The sequence below is a fragment of the Triticum aestivum genome, chromosome 6D, assembly GCF_018294505.1.
Source record: "Triticum aestivum cultivar Chinese Spring chromosome 6D, IWGSC CS RefSeq v2.1, whole genome shotgun sequence".
NCBI lineage: Eukaryota > Viridiplantae > Streptophyta > Magnoliopsida > Poales > Poaceae > Triticum > Triticum aestivum.
In genome coordinates this window covers 56,229,176-56,242,818 of record NC_057811.1, presented here as the reverse complement: position 1 = coordinate 56,242,818, position 13,643 = coordinate 56,229,176, and the positions used below count along the sequence as shown (strand labels likewise).

General features: G+C 49.1%; 1 long non-coding RNA gene across 1 annotated transcript; it reads left to right on the top strand.

The window, feature by feature from the left end:
- Positions 1 to 939: 939 nt before the first annotated feature.
- On the top strand, positions 940 to 1,741 carry LOC123141062 (uncharacterized). Its single transcript, XR_006470141.1, has 2 exons — positions 940 to 1,153; positions 1,249 to 1,741. It is a non-coding gene; the product is annotated as an uncharacterized lncRNA (long non-coding RNA).
- Positions 1,742 to 13,643: the final 11,902 nt, after the last annotated feature.

Genomic DNA, 13,643 nt, shown 5'->3' with positions numbered 1-13,643 from the left:
TTAAGAAATTTACATCTTCATTTTGGACCATTTATTGGAGTTGCTTTTTTGGACCATCAATTTGGACCATTTGTTGGAGTTGAGCTTTTTTCGGAGCTCCAAAACGCACTTTTGACGGTCCAAATTTTACATCTCCGGTTTTGACCGCCAAATTTTGGATCATCTATTGAAGATGCTCTTGTGTGATGCTAAGTTTAGTCATTCATTGCATGACATTGCCTCCAGGATTTTCAGTTCAATTGCAACAATGTTCTCATATTGATGGGCTAGGTGTAGGCATGTGAGTGGTGCACAGGAAGTCGGAGCTTTGGGTGCTCATCAAGGTTTTATTTCTCAATAAAAAAATCAAGGTTTTATTTTTCGTGGACATGGTTTCACCGAGAAAGCTGTAAGAACTGGTTACCGGAATATTTCAAAAGTTAAGGATTTTTCTCTCAAAGGTATTCAAACAAAATTTTGAATTCAATTTTTTATTGAAGATAAATATGCAATAACTACCCTAATATTTACTTCCAGCGAGGTTGTGATTTTGAATCCTCTCTATTATATATATATATATATATATATATATATATATATATATATATATACACACACACACACACTTATACTAATTACAGACTCCCAATAAATTCTCATGTTAATTAGTAATTAAGAACTGTTAATCTGATGGGACCATGTTATAACGGTGAAGATCAACCCGTCAATTGGAAAATCTTCACAACTGGTGGGACCATGTTATAACGGTGGAGATCAAATCATATAATTCTCTGTCTAAATTCCCACGTCATTAGAAAATCTTCACAACTAATCTGCGTGTTATGAGTCCCTCAAAAATTCTGCGTTTATGAGCCTAAAAAAAAAATGCGTGTTGTATCCCTTATGGAGTCCCCGCTGAATTCCCTGTCAATACAAAACTCTTATTCCCCAAAGCTCTTCTGCCCCGTTGGGCTATCTTCCTCCTCCGCCTCCTATGCCCTCCCGCCTATGTCTTCCATCGAGGGAGTTGAGGAATCGCGTTGGACTGGTGGCACTGCAGGTCACACTCCAGGCCCTAATCGAGTTCATCTCCCATCCTTGAAGGACACGATTGAGGCCATCACAGATTTTGTCTCTTGACGCAATCAATTCTCTCAGAATCTTGGGAAAAAAAGTAAGAGATCTTAAAGGACGAGCTTTCCTTATCTAGCATGTAATTAATCTCCGTCTAATCTCTCATCTCCCATGCTCAATATTTTCTCTTTGCAGATTCCTTTATCGCCATCTCTCTGCAATTCTGGATGGTCCCGTGGTCGGGAAGGAGCAGCCAATGTCTCGAGTTCAACCTGTGGACTGTGGAAGATGCCGGCGTAGATCCAATCACAAGCGCATATCTTTTGCTGCAACTGTGCAAGTCATGGATACAAGCTCGCGGCCTTCTCAACTACCATCAGAATTTCCATAATATATTATACTCCCATAACAATGACGTGAGGGCGCAAGGAATCAGGCCATCTGGACGGAGATGTTAGTGAAAGCTAAAGGCTTCCGGCATCTCGCCGAAACAACTGCCGAGCATCCAGTAAAGGAGGCTGAAACAACTTCCAAGCACCTTATTATATGTACCTTCAAAATCTAATGTACGTATGGATTACCTACTCCTTTAATTACTTTGTCTTCTGCTTGCAAGCTTAATGCGCTTTGAAATTTTACCCCCTATGTGACTTAAAAACTTTGGAAAAAGTTCGATTTGCTATCTTCATTAAGTTTTAGTTACGTTCTGTACATTTACTAATGGCTTAGATGATATTTCAGAACAGTCTCAGACTCTCAGCGTTGGAAATCGACTCATTATTTGCACTTTCTACGATACATGATTTTGAACGGAGCAGTTTTAGTTCTGCGTTCGCCCATATCAGATTTTTCAGTTTAGTTCTCTTATATTAGGCGTCAGATGTTGTAGATATCTACAGGTTGTCGGGCAGGTGCTTTCAGCCATTCATCTAATCACAGGTTCATAAAAACTTTGACCCACTTACAATTGGTTTGCTCTGTGGTTTTCATCTGTGATGTAAATGAATGCAGTCGCCAATAAATAATGAAATTGAGCTAGACTCATTGCTCAGCGCGACTTCGGAAGAAAGAATTTGCCTGAACTGTGATCAATCTGTAGTGAAAAGAGAGAGAAAACACAAGGATTGGGAACCTCATGTTGTCCTGTAACTCATGTTTTCAATAGGAAAGAGGATCCTTGCAGTGCGTCCTGTCCAGGCCATCGATTAATTGAGGCTATGGCTGCCATAGCCAATGGCTATTACACGGTCGATACTGCACTGCAGGGTGCACGTGCCAAGTGCCACAGTAACCCATGCGTGCTCTAACGTTTGCCAAGCTTTGTGCTCTACTACCATGGTAACTGCTACTGCAAATCGTATCAACTACAGCAAGCCTCCAATGCGGTCACATAATCTCTGGACCTATCATGTTGATCCATAACGTCTCATCAACACTTCTGTTTATCAGATTATATGGGGGAGAAGATGAGAGCCAACTAGGTGGTCTGCATCGCATAAAATTTCACCCGGCAGTAAGAGTGTGTTAACTGCATTTACATCAATCATGGAATCCATTTTTTCTAGGTCCATTTGTAACAATATGCATGATCTTTCTTTTGAAGTTCAAGGATTCAGATTTTATAGATGCTACCTATACAGATATGATAATATATTTTTAGCCATGATATGACAATTCCCTTTTTTGATTTCCTTATTTAAAGTGGCGAGCTATGTACGTTTATAATGATCCAAATATTGTCAGCGAAACATGACAGTTGTGTCTTCAGACAGTACTCTAAACTAGCAAACGTAAGAAAAATATATGAGCTAACTTAATCACTGACATACTATTTGTAGCTAAATTGAAAATATGATGTGTACTCTTTATCAAGAATTTTAAATTATTTTAACCACCTGCAATTTCAGTATGGTCGCGTCGTTGATCACATTGCAACTGCTCTTTCTATTGCAGGTTTAACTTGAATTTTGGCTTATGTAGGTACCAAATTGACTGACCTCTCCATAGGTTTCTACCTCTCTGTATTCCTCTTCGTGTTGCCATGTAATTACATCTTTTTTTTAGGGGGAAATCAATGTATAAATCCATTGTTTCTCTGTACAATGAACATGCGCTTATATTTGTTTATTGACAGATTCTTCCATTATTTTCTTGCTATGCTTGGATAACTTGAGTATACTAATTTAAGTAATCCTGTCTTTTGTAATATATTCACTGGCTTAGTCAAGAATCTAAACTGACGACCAAATATAACACATATATTTGGTCATTTCACCTAAGAAGATTTGAAGCCACGCAAACTTTTAGCTTGAGTTCCAAACAAGTTGCTGAATGATCAAGCATTTTTTGGTTTTACTAAGCTGAAGCAATGTAGGAGTGTGACAATAATATGTTGATTTCCTATCTTAACAATTATCTTTCAGTTTCATAAAATATTTTTATAATCATGCATTTGGATGATGGAGAAATTATCTTTTACCTGAATTTGCACGCATGTTTCCAGTTGTAACAGTAACTCAACTTGCTAAGTATGCGCCGATTTCTGCCCTGCAGCATGAGTCAAATGTTGTGGGTAATTACTTCAGATTAGTAATCACTATGTGTATTTACAAATGTATATATGTATACATGTTGTCGCTCTTCCTGGACCATCCATCTACACATTACCATCCCCAGGTTTTCTTTGCAACAATCTATTAGCATCTGGCTATTAACTCGGCTGATTGTTGCCGAGTGTTGCGTGGCCTTGATATAGACCTTATCTTTGCTTGAGCTTCAGTTCCCTTATGTGATAAATTGGATGCTAAATTTCTTCTAGATGTATTAGTTTGTTCCATTGGCTATTTCCTTTCATTGATACTATAGCTCAATAGCATGCTCACCAATTCTTCTGTCAGATTTAAAAACCGGATAAACTCTATTCCTTCTGCATATTACAAAGTACTGGCTGTGATTATTTTCTTTCTGGCGTTGACAATTTCTAAGGATTATGATTTTTTTTAGACGATGAGGACTCCATCCATATTAACTAGGCTTGAGGAGATTTATATATGCACTCAGGTCATACAGCCAAGGTAATACTCAGTAGATCTCCTTAATTTCCAACTTAATATGGATATATACTGACATAATAAGGCTGTTGTAGCGCAAAGTTGGATTAATTCTTTGACATGATTTATTCTAATTTCCATTTAAATCAGGATCGGATGCTTCAATCATCTGTTACTTTTTGCATATGAATTATTACAATAAGAAGTATGCCAGTTTTTCAGTGTTTTCATGTAAAAGATGATTTAAATGTAACCATCTGAGCTTCTTTTTGCAATAACAACCAATTCCAAGACTAGATTTCATCGATCAAACCAATTAGTGTTTGGATAAAATTTGCAACGAGTGGTTAACATTAGAGAAGAGGCCTTGATCGACAATGGCGCTAAAGGTATATGTTGAAGGAAGTTGTATATGACCAGAGCGAGTTGTAATTTCCCTTCCAGAATTACCTAATCTATGTGTTTCATTTAGCTTGATTGTTCTGCTTTATTTCCAGTGACAGTGTGCCCTTAATGTCCATAATTCATAAATAAGTTGTAAGTTCTAATGAAAAAATATTTAATACAATGGTGACCCCCATATCTTGCATTGACACTTTCAAGACATGTTTGGTTCCTAGATATATGGATATACACCATGGCCTCTTGCCTGAAACAGAAGCAACCATAGCTCTCAATTTCAATACATGTTTATTAGTTATATATGGATAAATTTCGAGATCAGCATTATCTGGGAAGGTAACCCAGGGACCTCACTGCTATTTAGAATAGCTTTTGGGATGGTGTGAAAACTATCTTTTAAATATGACAATTTGTCCATCATATCTTTCTCTTTCTCTCTATGATACACTATGTGGTTGATTGCTTGATAAAAAGGTTTACTATTATCTGGGTCAAATTTATCAATGTTTGGTAGCTGGCCACATCATACCTTGCAGCTATAAATACTAAAGTGTATTTCATTTTACTCCAATGATGGGGATACGAAAGAAAATAGATAGAAGGATATAAATCTACATGCATTATTAACAACTTCCAAATTTATATTGTTGCCCATAGGTCTCACTGCCAGTTCAATAGCGAATGATGTATTGTTGTTTTGTACGCCTCCTATGTTACTACAATATTATGAAGTTCCAAATGTCGATTCGATCTCATGGGGCTCATGGCCACTTAAATAGTGGATGATGCATGCTCATGGGGCTCATGGCCACTTAAATAGTGGATGATGAATGATTCCTTTGTATGTCTGCTATGTTAGTAAAATATTAGGAATATTTTTCATATTAAAAAATGCATGTATTCGTTGAAATTTAAGCATGCGTCTATATTTCTATATAAGTTGCAAGATTCTAATTTTGTGATGTCCCACTATCCTTCATTTCCAATACAATGTACAAGATGACTTTTTACTGTCTTCAGAGTAATATGTTACCAAGTGTCAAGCTCAGTACTAGATCATATTAAGAGACTATCAATATTAGCATTTTGAATCTTAAAAATGCCATTGTAAAAGCATATGTGATCTTAAACCTGATCATTAGTGCATTGTTTGATCTATTATTTTACCTTGGGTCCATCTGGAGCTTATTGGTAAGTTTGTGGCCGAATTGCACTACAAGTTTTCAGATGCTCAGTTTCTTATATTGTCCATTCATATCTGTAGGTACAATATTAATAAGGTGTTCTAACTGACTTGCTTAGATTGTCCATTCCTCTTATTAAATGCAGTGATCTATATGACCTACTATTTTTCTAAACTATATTAATCACCAAGATGTTTGCATTCGATTGTGCTAGCCCGTGCATGTGCACGGGTTGACGACTAGTAGCTTTAGTTTTTTCAATCATGATGGGACCACGCAGAAGCTATAGGAAGGCTCGTTCACCATGCCATGCCAAGGCATGTGTTGTGTCACTCTAAGAGCATCTTCAGCCGCACCCCCAACAGCCCCCCCCCCCCCCTCAAGGCCATTTTCTAGCGCCGGCGCTCAAAAAAGGCCCAGTCACGCCCCCAGGAACCCAATTTTCGCCGGTTAGGCCTGAAGCTGGCGTCGGAGGACCCGCCAAGTCAGCGACCCCCGCGCCTCGCCGTCCTCATCATCTCGGTTTCCCGCGAGGAATCAATGCCAAGGCTCCCGCAGGTCAGCCTTCCATTGATTCCTCATGGGTGGCGCCTCCTCGAGCACCTCCCGCCTCGTCAAACCGAAGACAGAGCTGGGGCTCGCCCCCGTGAAGAGCGAGCACGCTGACATGGGCGCACTCAACGACGAGGCCGCCATGAAGTGGGTGTGGGAGGACTGGGCGCGGCTGGAGATGGAGCGCCAGTGCCGCGCCCTAGAGGAGATCGCCGCACGACGCCGTGGTCGCGATGAGGGAGGCGTCGTCATCCTCGAGGACAGCGACGACGAGGCACCGTCACCGCCGGCCAAACCAGTCCGCCAGGGTGACCTCGGGCAGGGGTCCAGCAGCGGTGTGAAGAAGCAGAAGGAGGACGACCATGGCGGCGACTACGACGCCTTCAGCAGGTTCTTCGACCTGTAGGCATGGTACCAGCCCTTTGCTTTCTTCTTTTAGTAGATTATATGTTTTTATATTAAAAAACTATGAAACGCCTAAATATCGCCGAATCTATGTCATGTTTGCCGAATTTTGGCCGAATGTATTTTTTAAAATTTTTACAAAAAGGGCGTCTGGGGGCGACCTAGGGGCGGTAGCTGGGAACCTGATCGCCCGCATGCTGAAAATATCGCCGGTTCGCCCCCAAGCGGCGCTTTTTTCTAGCCCCTGGGGGCGAACGGCCGGAGATGCTCTAAGCATCCACGCCCAATTTAATCGTATTGAAACATTTAAGCTCAAATTCATATGATTTTTTTGGCACTAAACCCATTTACCAGGGGAAGCGGTGACACCGCCTCATTCCCTCCAACTTGCATCATCTCATTCTGCACAAATTCATTATCAAAATGAAATCAAACTTAATAAATGTTCATAGGATTGATGGATAACCCTACATTTTTTTCTTAAAAATACAGGCCCACTAGAGAAATATGTACCAGCTAAATCAAGCTAACAATCTAATATTGTCGAGCTAAATAGATTGTCGGTGTACAAAAGAAGGGGCGCACTTTTGTACCCCTTTACGTGTGCACGGGCAGTCGGAGCCGCGCTCACGGTCACATGAAGCAGAACAGGGGAGGTGAGCCAAGGTAAGACCGAAGCCCAAGATAACCAGAGCAACGCCAAGGCCAAGACCACAAAGAGCACAGGGACGAAGCAGGTTCACCCGGCAAGACCCTTGCCGGGGCAGCCTCAGCAGCCCCGACAAGACCCTTGCCGGGGCAGCTCGCCCCACACCAACAGAGCGAGCCACCCTTGAGCCCACGGTCCCCAACATCATGTTGGGCCAGGGCTCGGGAGGCACCTCCATGGTGGCATGCAGATCTTTGTGAAGACAAGGAACACCCAAGATCAGATGAGGATTAGAAGACGACGATCCTTGGCAGGATCCTTGCTGAGGAAGGCCGCCAGACCCCTGGCAAGGTCCTTGCCAGGGACGACAGCGCGCCACAGCAAGACCCTTGCCGGGCCACCCGGTAAGGCCCTCACCAAGGACGCCAGCAGGGCCACCACCAGGCCCACGCCAACCAAGTTTCCACCGCCGTTCGCATGCAGCTGCCAGCTCAACCAGCTGAGCAGGCACCTGCGTGGCAACATGCAGCTCCCGGGCCAACTCGTCAAGCGCCTGCGTGGCGGCATGCAGATCTTCGTGGAGGCTCCACCACCGCGCCACCCCAGCTGCCTGCCTGCCTACATGGCACCGCATGCCTCGCTGGCCAGGGCGCGTGTCGAAGCGAGGAGGAGCGGCGACGGACGGGACGGGCCTCGCCCCCGTCCCCGATAAAGTTGGGGGACATCTAAGCTACGCATTAAATGTGTCTTGTCCTGTAATACGAGCGATAAGCTCATAGCACTGTGCACCTTTCCACCTCCTGTGTGCCACTGTGGCAACCCCTTTCGACTATAAAAGGAGGCCCATGGCATACTGGAGAAGGATTCGGCTCTTTCGAACCACACACTCACCACAGCTAGTTCGAGAGCTCAAGAACTCTCTGAAATACACCCACCAAAGCAGGACTAGGGTTTTACGCATCCTCACGGCCCGAACCAGGGTAAACGATCCTCGTGCTGGTTACTAATCCTGCTCTTCTCGCAACCCCGCGCCCCGGCAACCGTAGTAGGGATTCTTGTGACCCCATAGGTGTCGTTCCACACCGACATCTTTGGCGCGCCAGGTAGGGGGCGCAATTGTGAGAATCTGGTCTAGTAGCTAGCCTAGCGGTTATTCGTCGCCATGGCTCCCAAGAAGAAGACGGCCACGGCGATCGGCTCGTTGGGAGCCGAACGGCCCGTGCCAGTGCGGGCGAGCAGTGGGCCGGTCGAGGACAGGACCCGGGCCGCGGTCCGCGGACACCAGCATCGCTCTGGCAGTCAGAGCCTGGCGAGCAGCGTCGTTCGTGCGCCAGACGACCGGCCGCACGTCGCCAGATCCAAAGATGGAGCTGGACCCCCCGCAGGCTGCGCGGAGCCCTCCAGAAGTGTCGTTGTGCCACCCCCGGGCGGCGCAGCGACCTCCAAGACGCCCACGTCGGTGACCACTACGCGCTCTTCCCATGGTATGCACGACGAGCAGCGTCACCATGCCGGTGACCCTGGGCACCGCCATGGGAAGAGCCCCATGCGTCGTCCACAAGATGAAGGAGTTCAGCATGCCCGCCGAAGTGCTGGCGAAAATGGCACGCAGCCGCTGGATCTTAACGGAGCTCCTTCTAACGTGGTTAGAAGTCGAAGCGCGCCGCGATCCACGCAGCTGTCGCCGCCGCCCATGCCAGCGGAAGCTTTGGCGCGCGCGCAGCTGCTCCTCGACTTCCCTCCTGCTGTAGAGAAGCTCGACGAGTGGAGGGCCACCATCCGGAGCCTCGTCGCCATCGCCAACAAAGACGATCCACGGTCGGCAGGGCCCTCGGGACGGCACTCCACCGAGCCACCCCACGCTGGCGTTGGGAGGACCGGAGGAGCTGCGGCCACGGTGCACCCTCCTCCTCCTCGCCAGTCGCCGCGGGCGTCGGCCCGTCGTGACGACGCTTGTGATAACATCTCCATAGCGTCGTCTGACCCGCGGACCCTCCGCAACCAGCGCCAGGTTCTTCGGGAACGAGCTCACGAAGACGCTCGGACCACCATCGAGCGGCGACGCGAAACGCGCCACCAGTCGGACAAGCGGGCGGGACCCGCTATGGACCACCCAGCATCGGGGGGCTCCGGCGGCCTACCTTACGAGGTGGGCTGCCCGGCCTTCACCCGTGAGCTGCGGCGGTTCCAGTGGCCGTCCCACCGCACGTTCTAGCCCGACGTCGGCGAGAAGTACACTGGCAAGACCCATCCGTCCGAGTTCCTCAGTATCTACACCATCGCGATGCAGGCTACTGGAGCTCGCGACGACAAGGTGTTGACCAACTATTTCCCGCTAGCACTGAAGCCCAATGTTATGTCTTGGTTGATGCACTTGCCGGTGGATTCCATTTCTTCTTGGTCGGATCTGTGCCATGAGTTTGTTGGCGCCTTCACAGGAGGCCACCAAGCTCATGGCCAGGCCACTGATCTGCATATCATTCCCAAGAAGGAAGGGGAAACCCTGCGCAAATACATCCAGAGATTCAGCCGGGTGCAGTACAACATCCCCGACGTTCATCCCGCCGCTGCGATCAGCGTGTTCCATCAGAACATGCGCAGCCGCAAGATGCGCGAAGAGCTGGCGATGACCAAGGTTAAGGAGGTGGCCGAGCTCTACGTTCTGGCCGATAGGTGTGCCCGGGCTGAAGAGGGAAGGAAGTACCCCGGCGAAGACGCCGGTGCGGAAACCGACTCCACCGACGAAGACGCCGCCACCCCGACGAAGAAGGGCCGGCGTCGCAACAGGAAACGCAAAGGCAAGGCAGTGCTTGCCGTTGAAGGATCCGACGACACCGGCGCAGCCAAGAAGGTCAAGCCAGACGCCCCCGGCAAGGAGATTGCCGAGTGCACCGCCTGCCGGGCCTTGGCGGCTACCGACAAGCTAGGAAGCTTCGGCAAGCAATACTGCAAGATCCACCACACCAAGGGCCACGACCTCCAGAACTGCCGACAGGTCGAGCTGCTTGCTGAGAAGCAAAAAGCTGAGTACGAGAGGCGGGACAAGGAGAAGGACCAGGATGGTGCCGAGGGATCCGGCAAGAAGTGTGGTGGCCAAGGAGGCTGCCGCAGCAAGGACAATCAGCAAGAGAGGCCCGCCCGGGGCCGTGACAAGAAACAAGAAGACGATGATCACGACGAGGGCAACAAGTTCGGTGAGCAAGAGTTCCATAAGGCTACGGAGGCCATGTGCGTCGATGGTGGCACCTCGCTGCATACTTCTCACCGCCAGCTCAAGCAGTGGGCACGTGAGATTACAGCAACGGAACCGTCGATCGACGCTCAGAAGCCGCTGAAGTGGTCTAGCACGCCCCTCATCTTTGACGCCGAGGACCACCCTGACCGCACAACCGCGGTCGGGTGTTTGCCATTGTTGGTCTCACCAATGATACGCAACCTCAAGGTGAACAAGATGTTGGTTGACGGCGGGGCCGGCCTGAACTTGATCTCGCCCGTCGTGATCAAAAGACTGCAAATTCCTGATGGAGACCTCGAGGAAACGGGTACGTTTCAAGGGGTCAATCCAGGGAGGAGGCAGCCGATGGGGAAGGTCACACTGCCCGTGACGTTTGGAGGGGAGTTGAACTACAGGACGGAGAGGATCATCTTCGACGTGGCCAAGATCCCCTTGCCCTACAACGGGATCCTCGGCCGCCCGGCACTAGCCAAGTTCATGGCGGCATCAGACTATGCCTACAACATGCTAAAAATGCCCGAGCCGTTGACCATCATCTTCGTCCCCTCCGACAAGAAGGACGCGCTGATCTGCGCCGACCAACTCTACCGGGAAGCAGTTGCAGCAGCTGCCGTCAAGGCACCTGCTCCTGCTGCTGAAGGCCCGGAAGGGAAGAGAAAGCCCGGCAAGACCTCTCACACCCACTCCGGCAAGCACGCCTCTTCGGAGTGCTATGCTACCGTCGAGGACGTGCCAGAGAGCTCTGCCGGCAAGAGGAAGAAATCCAGAGCCGAGCCACCGCAGACCAAGAAGGTGTCCGCCACGGAAGATGGCACGGGAGGGGCCTTCACCATAGGCTCCACCCTCGACAGCAAATAGGAAGGCGCGCTCATCACCTTCCTGCGGGCGAATGTCGACGTGTTTGCATGGCAAGCATCCGACATCCCCGGTGTTCCCAGGGAGGTGATTGAGCACCACCTAGCTGTCTGCCCTCATGCGCGGCCCGTCCAGCAGAAGGTCAGAAAGCAGGCTCTGGAGAGGCAGGAGTTCATCACAGAGGAGATCAGGAAGTTGGAAGCGGCAGGTTTGGTGAGAGGAGTGCTCCACCCGACGTGGTTGGCCAATCCGGTAGTGGTGCGCAAGGCGAATGGGAAGTGGAGGTTGTGTATTGATTACACAGATATCAATAAGGCTTGTCCTAAGGACCCCTTCCCGTTGCCGAGCATCGACCAGATTGTTGACTCCACGGCCGGGTGTGATCTGTTATCATTCCTCGACGCCTACTCGGGCTACCACCAAATCTTCATGACAAGAGAGGATGAAGAAAAGATAGCATTCATCACCCCATGTGGTACGTATTGCTTTTTACGGATGCCTTTCGGGTTGAAGAGTGCTGGCTCGACGTTTGCAAGAGCAGTCCAAATTGGTTTTGAACCTCAGCTCCATAGAAATATGGAGGCATACATGGATGACATAGTGGTCAAAACCAAGGACGGGCCAACTCTAGTGCAAGATCTGGAAGAGACATTTGCCAACCTGCGCAAGATCAACCTTGAGCTGAACCCTGAGAAGTGTGTCTTTGGCGTTTCGTCCGGCAAGCTTCTCGGATTCTTTGTATCGCAGCGCGGGATCGAGGCAAACCCAGACAAAATCAAGGCTATTGAGCAGATTGAGGTGCCCAAGCGGATCAAAGACGTGCGTCGGCTCGCTGGCTGCGTCGCCGCCATGAGCCGATTCATTTCCAAGTCCGCCGAGCGTGCCCTTCCCTTCTTCAAAATCTTGAAGAAGGCAGGCCCAATGGACTGGACCCCGAAAGCCGAGGCGGCGTTGCAGGATCTGAAGAAATACCTTTCCTCCACGCCAATACTGGTTGCGCCTAAACCACAAGAGCCGTTGCTGTTGTATCTAGCGGCGACGAATCAAGTGGTCAGTGCCGCACTGGTGGCGCAGAGAGAGGTTGACGAAGAGGCAGTGGCCGCGGCAGAAAAAGCGGATGGAAAGCCAAGGATCCCCCCGGCAGGGCCTGGTGCCGGCAAGGCAGGGCCCCCGGCAGGATCCGACGCCACCGAGGCAGTGCTTGCGCAGTCAGGCGAGGTGGTGCGGAAGAAGAAGATGATGCAGCACCCGGTTTACTTTGTCAGCTCCCTCTTGCAGGGGGCTAGGTCGAGGTATGCCGGTGTGCAAAAATTGCTCTTCGGCCTCCTTATGGCCTCGAGGAAGTTGTGTCATTACTTCCAAGCCCACGAGATCACTATCGTCACCCACCTCCCATTGCAACGGATACTGCATAACCCAGATGCAACCGGAAGGATTGTGGAAGGGCCTTGGAGTTGTCAAGTTTTGGTTTGAAGTTTGAAAGTACCTCGACAATCCAGAGCAGAGTCTTGGCGTAGTTCATTGCAGAATGGACCTCAACGCCTGACGAAGAAATCTAGGAGACCACTCTCCCCGGCAAGGAAGCAGAGCGCGACTGGATCATGTACTTTGATGGGGCTTTCTCGCTGCAAGGCGCTGGTGCCGGCGTGCTACTTGTCGCGCCCACCGGAGAGCACCTCAAGTACGTGTTCTATATGCACTTTCCCAGGGAGATGTCCACCAACAACACTGCGGAATACGAAGGGCTGCTTGCCGGTCTCAGGATCGCGGCAGACCTCGGGATTAAGAAGCTCATCGTCAAGGGTGACTCGCAGCTCGTTGTCAGACAGGTCAACAAGGATTATCAGAGCCCATTGATGGAGGCTTACGTAGATGAGGTGAGGAAGCTGGACGAACGCTTTGACGGTATCCAAGCAGAGCACGTCCCCCAAATGGAGAACGACATCGCCGATTACCTGTCAAAGCATGCTGCATTCAAGCTACCTGTGGAACCAGGTACCTTTTTGCTCCGGTTAACTCAACCATCCGTCGAACCATCAACGGGGCAGATCAAACGGAGGAAGTCAGGTCCGGGCAAGTACTTTCCTACCGAGCCCCCTGGGGTCGCCGGCAAGGGTACTGCCACGGACGCTAAGCCTGCCAAAGGGCAACTGGCTCCGGCAGGGCGTCAAGCCCTGTCCATGGAGACAGCCACGCCCATGGCTGAGGAAATGCCTTTTGTCCTTGCCGTCGAGCCCCAGGCTCCGGCATCGGCACAA